The sequence below is a fragment of the Capricornis sumatraensis genome, chromosome X (assembly GCF_032405125.1).
Source record: "Capricornis sumatraensis isolate serow.1 chromosome X, serow.2, whole genome shotgun sequence".
Taxonomy (NCBI): Eukaryota; Metazoa; Chordata; class Mammalia; order Artiodactyla; family Bovidae; genus Capricornis; species Capricornis sumatraensis.
In genome coordinates this window covers 39,363,332-39,370,740 of record NC_091092.1, presented here as the reverse complement: position 1 = coordinate 39,370,740, position 7,409 = coordinate 39,363,332, and the positions used below count along the sequence as shown (strand labels likewise).

The following is a 7,409-nucleotide window of genomic DNA, read 5'->3' as shown; positions in this document are numbered from 1 at the left end:
CACAGGTGTACATGTGTTCCCCATCCTGAACCCCCCTCCCTCCTCCCTTCCCGTACCATCCCTCTGGGTCATCCCAGTGCACCAGCCCCGAGCATCCAGTATCATGCATTGTTCTTCCCTTCTCCCCTCAATGTATTTTTAAAAAAATGAACATTATACTTTTCATAATCAAAAGATACTTTTCATTTTTTAAGGAGTTCCTCCTGTATTTCTCAATTTGCTCTATGTGAGATCAACAACTTTGGAAGTGGCATGAAATTATCCAGAAGTAAGGTATATTTGCAGAGAGAATGCAGCCCTATCTGTGGATCAAGACAGGCAATCGTAGGTTTCATAGAGTCATCAGTTGTGGCCCTCAGTGTGTGTATAGTCTTGAAAGGCTCTTTGCTTCAGCAGAGGACTTTCCATGTGGAAGTCTTATATAGAAATTGAGTATATTTCCTCTCTCTACCCACTCACACGCATCACTCCTAAGCCTGGGTCATAATATACCTCATTCAAAATGTATTGAGATAAGAATTGTCCATTTTATAGCTTTGCTCTTTATCATCTATAAAAGAGAATCTAGAATATTGAACAGTTTCTCATTTAGTAAAACAAAATCAAGCTACTCAGGATTCAAATGTACTAATTATTATTTTGTTTTATAAATGCTCCCACAAGATTGTCCTGTATAATTTATTACTTAAATGGGTAGCATTGTAAATGTTTAACATGTTTTTCTCAGTGGGAGTAAGTTCTTTATCACATGCCTGTTGGAAATAGGAAAAACAAAACACATTTGAAACTAATTACCTTACTAAAACATTGTTTAGTATTTAGGCCTCGTTAATTTTATAAGTCAATGTCAAGCTGTTGCTTAGATGAGCCTCTGTGGGCTATTCACGCCCTGTTTAGGATTCTTGCCTCTTAATTATTTTTCTCAGGGCATCTTTCACATCCTTGTTCCTCAAAATATAAATGAGAAGGTTTAGCATAGGGGTTACATTACCACAAATTGCAGAGATGACTTTATGCTGGTCCTGGTACTGCCTTGACTGAGGTTTCAGGTACATGTAGATGGCTGTCCCATAAAATATGTTGACCACAGGTGGATGGGATCCACAGGTGGAAAAAGCTGTGAGCCTGGCCTCTGCAGAACAGATCTTCAGCATGGCAACCACAGTGCGAGTACAGGAGATGAGGATGAAGGTGAAGGGCAGGGGGAGTGTGAATATACCAATGACCAGACCCAGAATAAGTCTAACTGGAGTTTCTGAGCAGATGAGCTTCAAAAGGGCCTGTGTTTCACAGGTAAAATGTTTGATGAGATTATGTCCACAAAAATGGGCCAGAATTGCAGTGATTGGTATTACTGCTAAAAGGAAAGCACTAGCTCAGGTCACCACAGACAACTGTAGGCAGACCTGGTTATTCATAATGATAGTGTAATGCAGGGGATTTGAGATTGCAATAAATCTGTCATAAGCCATGACAGCAAGGAGGAGGCACTCTGTCATCCCCAGAAAAAGAGAAATGACCATCTGAGCATAACAGCTAGTATAGGAAATGGTGGGGTAGTTTCTTAAAACACTGAACAACATAAAAGGCACTGAATTGCTAGAGTAGCCGATATCAGGGAAGGACAAGTTGCTTAAGGAAAAATACATAGGGGTGTGAAGCTGTCTATCTACTTCTAACCAAGACAATGATAAGACTGTTACCCACCAATGTGATCAGTTAGACTGCTACCATGGTGCAGAAAAAGGCATGATTCAACAAACGCACCAGGATGAACTCTGTCACCTCGCTGGCATTATCAGAAACTGGAATATCCATTTTGTTCTATTTGCTGAAGTAGAAGAAATTGAAATCATTTTATTTTGGGAGACATTGACTATTTGCTGTATCCTCAGTAGCATGTATGCGTGTGTGCTCAGTCACTTTAGTCGTGTCCTACTCTTTGTGACCCTATGGACTGCAGCCCACCAGGCTCCTCTGTCCATGGGATTCTCCAGGCAAGAATACTGGAGCGGGTTGCCATGCCCTCCTCCATGGGATCTTCCCGACCCAGGGATCGAACCCACATCTCTTGTGTCCCCTGCATTGCAGGCAGATTCTTTACCACTGAGCCACCCAGGGAAGCCCCCTCAGTAGCATATCAGGTGCTATTAGGAGAAGGAGAATATCTACCAAATAAGTGATGCTGTTTGTAAGTTTATGTTCTATTTTGGAAGATAAAGCATTCATACACAGAACAAGATTAATTTACAAAGTAGCACAATCCATTGTAAGTTTTAATTCCTTCCTATATAAAATGAGGGAGGTTGGACTCCAGCTGAACATGCTTTGAACACTCCCCCTTAAAGAAAATGTGCTAATTTACTGCTTAAACATAATCAGATCCCTGAATCTCAGAATTACTAACTGTTCTTTCCTGCTCTGAATATTAGCCACAGATTTGTCATTAGCTGCTTCATATTCATGATATAAAATATATGCCCAGTTCACTCTCATTTCTTCCTTAACCTGTACTCAATCACTAAGTACTATTGGTTCATCCTCCTAAATGTATTTCAAATCTGCCTACAAATCTCCATATCCACAGCTACAGCATCATCTCACATCTGGACTGCTTAATGATCCATGAGCTGCTTAATGCGCCTCCCTTCTTCCATTCTTACCTCCCTATAGTCTAATCTACACATAGCAGCCAGAGATGGTTTACAAACATACAGAATTATGACCTTCCCATGCTAAAAAGCCACTCGAAGGGCTTTTAATTACAATTGGAATGTAATCTAACCTACTTGCCATGACCCACAAGATTCTAAATGATCTGACCCTAACCTTACCTTGTGCTGTCTCTTCTCATGCTGACTTTCAGTCATATTATCTTTATGAAGAATCTAAGCTTGTTCCCACCTTAGGACTTTTGCACAGTGTGTTCTTTCTGCTAGAAATATTCTTCCTACCTTCTTTGTTTGGTGAATTCCTAGTCATTCTTACTATTAATGTATGTGTGCATGCTAAGTCACTTCAGCTGTGGGTGACTCTTTGCAACTCTATGGACTGTAGCCCACCAGGCTCCTCTGCCCATGGCATTCTACAGGCAAGAATACTGGAATGGGTTGCTGAGCCCTCTTCCAGGCGATCTTCCCAACTCAGGGATCAAGGCCGCATCTCTTATGTCTCCTGCATTGGCAGGCATGTTCTTTACCACTAGCGCCACCTGAGCAGCCCTCTTACTATTAATATCTCAGTCCAAAAGAAAGTTCATTCAAAAAGCCATCCCAAACCCCAGTAATTTAAATCAGATCTCTTTGTTAACATTGTTCATAGTACTCAGAACTTTTCCTGTATGGCTTTTATCATAGTTTGTATTTATATAGTTGTGTGATTATTTAATTTTTGCTCTCTTACTATAGCACTAGGAAGAACAAACCCATGACTCTTCTATGTACTGCTTTATTTTCACTATCTTACACAATGCCTTGTGTGAACCCACAAAATATGGGTTCAGTGTATGTTTGTTGAATGAACCAAAGCCAGTTATTTGGTCTTCTGTCTTACCAAATGTCATGAAATTGATTTGACTGAAACTACTTTGAACTGACTGAAGAAAATAAATGTTTGATTTGATGGTAAAAAGCTATGATGATAAATAGTATCATAGTATTCTGTCTTTCTTTCTTTTTTAACTTTTGGCCACACCCTGCAACGTGTGGGATGTTAGTTCCCCAGCCAGGGATCAAATGCATGCCCCCTGCAAGGGAAACACAGAATCTTAACCACTGGGCCACTGGGAAGTCCCTCATACTATTCAGTTTTATTAATAGCTCAGAAATGATACTTTTTTAGCTCTTCAATTTGCGCTTTGCATGGAGTACATGGTCAGTCACATCAGTCCTGTCTGGCTTTTTGCGACCTGATGGACTGTAGCCCGCCAGGCTCCTCTGTCCATGGGGTGTGCCAGGCAAGAATAGAGTGGAAAGAAGAAGAATAGTCATTTCCTTCTCCGGGGGATCTTCCTGACTCAGGGATCTAACCCACGTCTCTTGCATTGTTGGCAGATTTTTTACTGCTGAGCCACTGGGAAAACCCTTTGCATGGAGGGAAGGTGTGATAGTGAAGAGAGCGAATGGGTTTATTCTAGAATCTGAAAAAAAAAAGTTTCACCCTTTTCCATCCATTCCAAATTTTATTTTTTTTGTTTGATATGATTATATCAGATATGCATGCTATCACAGACTAGTTCATTATTAAGGTCAAGCTCTTTCCCTGGATTGTTTGTAAAAATTCTCATGAATTACGGGCGTGCTCAGTCGTGTCTGACTTTTTGCGACCCCATGGACTGTAGCCCATCAGGCTCCTCTGTCCATGGAGATTCTCCAGGCAAGAATACTGGAGTGGGTTGCCATTTCCTACTCCAGGGGATTGTCCCAACCCAGGGATCAAACCCACACCTCTTGTCTCCTGCACTGGCAGGTGGATTCTTTACCAACAGTGCCACCTGGAAAGACCCCTTCTCATGAAGTTCTAGTCACAAATCAGGATTTGGGGCATCTACGGTGTAGTTTCAGTCTCATGAGGCAGTTGTCAGGCCTTGGTGAGAACAGGCTGTGGATGGGAAGGTTTGTCTTGGGCGCTAGACAACAGGGAGAACTATCCAGGCTAATGATGTAGGTGATCTCTTTGGATTCTCTACTCAGGACAGATTCCAAATCTCAGAAAGCACATGATGTTTATAGACAAGTAATTCAGGAAATAGAGTAAGAATTTATAACAAGATCCTCAATAATACCTAATACAGGATAAAGCCTTCTGAAAAGAAATCAGAACCAAGGGCCAACAAACTGAAAAAATACTGAGCTGCTGCCAAACTTTGAACTGCAGTTGTTTTTACTTATGAGTGATCCTACAAGGAGGCCTTTTAACTGGAAGGGGATGACAGAAGATGAGATGGTTGGATGGCGTCACTGACTCAATGGGCACGAGTTTGAGGAAGCTCCTGGAGATGGTGACGGACAGTGAAGACTGGTGTGCTGCAGTCCATGGGGTCACAAAGAGTCGGACATGGCTGAGTGACTGAACTGAACTGAATGAGAATTTAAAGGCTCCTTTTTATTCTGTATACTCCCAGAATTAAAATCAGAAAACAGAATCAGTCAGAAGTGAAAAAGTCTTCTTGGAGTAGAGTTATGGGATTGTGACTGAAGCAAAAGTCAGGTGATCTGATCTTTATTTAATGGTGACACCACAAGCACAGTTTCTTAATAGCATTACAAGAATGGAATTTTCGGGGCACACATTTTTTCAAGGAATACTAAAGTTTCACCTAGAATGGCAGTATTTTAAATCATAAAGCCTTATTTTGACTGGCAGTATCTGCCATCATATAGCCCCCAAAATCTCAAAACAAATGCCAGTGTAGATAGCTGGAAAACAAAGAAGAAGTTTTTGTGTTTATATGATTTTAGAGAATCTCACTCAAAGAAGGCAATGGCACCCCACTCCAGTACTCTTGCCTGGAAAATCCCATGGACGGAGGAGCCTGGTAAGCTGCAGTCCATGGGATCTCGAAGAGTCGGACATGACTGAGCGAGTTCACTTTCACTTTTCACTTTCATGCATTGGAGAAGGAAATGGCAACCCACTCCAGTGTTCTTGCCTGGAGAATCCCAGGGACGGGGGAGCCTGGTGGGCTGCCGTCTCTGGGGTTGCACAGAGTTGGACACGACTGAAGTGACTTAGCAGCAGCAGCAGCAGAGAATCTCACTAGACTAAGCATGTGTGTGTGTGTGTGTGTGTGTGTGTGTGTGTGTGTGTGTGTATTGAATAATTCAGTGTTTTAGCACTGTGTGGGCTAGACTCTTTCTAAATTAACTAGACATACGTGGAGATTTTCACATTTAGTCACAGGCTTCTGATGTTTCAGAAATATTTTGGGTACACTTTTCTTCACACAGGTTTCCCAAAGAGGGCTTTCCTGGTCCCACTTACCATGTAAAAGCATGCTTCCCAGGAGGACTCATTTCATTTTTGATACTAAAATTAATGGATGCTTGGAGTATCTTCCCTGTTCTCTGTGCTCTTCAGAAAGCTCCCAGGTCCTCAAAATATACTGGAATAAATAGTGCGTACAGACAGGAATTTCTGTTATTCATATCAGGCAGTGCAGACTGTTGGTTAAGAGCATGGATTCTTAATCAAAGTTTGAATCCTGGATCCATCGCTGATTCACTATGTGACATTGGTAATTTGTTTAACTCATTTATTTTGGTTTCTTCAATTATAAAGTTGGGGAAATTATAGTAACTACCTCATAGGGCTTTTGTGCTACATATATATATCTGGTATATATATTATATATATATATAATATATATATATATATTAGCTATTATTATTTTAAAGTGAATCTTCATTTGGGAAGTAGCACCCATGACAATGTGACCACATTTGTCATCTTTCTTTTCTGGAAGAGGGGAAATAATTAAATGAATGAAGACATAAATAAGGCAATATGGTCACATTATACTATGAGCCTTCTGAAGGAAGAATTTGCATTTTATTTATTTCTATAACTCCAGTACATGTCTCAATTCCTCACACATGGCAGGAAGTTCATGAATAAATGAAGATTGGGAGAATCAAATGGATTTTACTCACCTGAATAGCAAAAAAAAAGCCCCCCAAACAAAAACAGCAAGGTCTCTAAGAGTTGTTTTAATATATAGCCCCTTATGTGTTGTAGGGTCATTACCTTACTGACGTATTGGGGTCTTTCAAGGGGAGTGAGTTACAGGTGCATCCTAGGAGATCCATGTCAAGACTGACCATTCCATACATATATGTTGATTTGTTCAAAAAGACAATTATGGCTTCTTTCTTCCTTGCTGGGTGTATGTTCTTCACCTGCTCTTGCAATGGGTTTTATTTTGATTCTATTCAGCACTTTAGAAACCAGGACTTTAAGTAGTCCAAACGATGAACAAGAGAAGAAGAGAACAATCTTAAACATTATCTGCTGTTACTTTCTGCACTTATTCACTCTGGTTCCAAAGAAGTGATTTCACTAAGAGACTTCAGGGATTAGGTCCCTAAAATAGGCAATGAAATCCTGTTACTGAACTAAAGCTGTATATTCTTCTGGGATGTTATTTCTAAGTCATTAAAATACAAGTAGATTTTGTCTATTAATACCAATGTTTTATTAGTGACAGTATGTAAAATTTTTGACTAACACTATCAACTCGACTTCTGCTCTTAAGTTACCAGATAATGGAACCACCACTAGGGTGATTACTCAGAGTCCTATATTTCTTGGGAGGGTTTCCAATGCAGTGACTCAAGAAGGTAATGAATGAACAGGAAAGGAGGAATGGCTTCAATCTATTGTGATGCCGTGAAAGCTCAATTAAGATTCAG

The 7,409-nt window shown here is 40.4% G+C and overlaps 1 pseudogene; it reads right to left on the bottom strand.

The window, feature by feature from the left end:
* Positions 1–893: 893 nt before the first annotated feature.
* LOC138071642 (olfactory receptor 13H1-like) lies at positions 894–1,649 on the bottom strand (annotated as a pseudogene).
* Between the last annotated feature and the right edge of the window lie 5,760 nt (positions 1,650–7,409).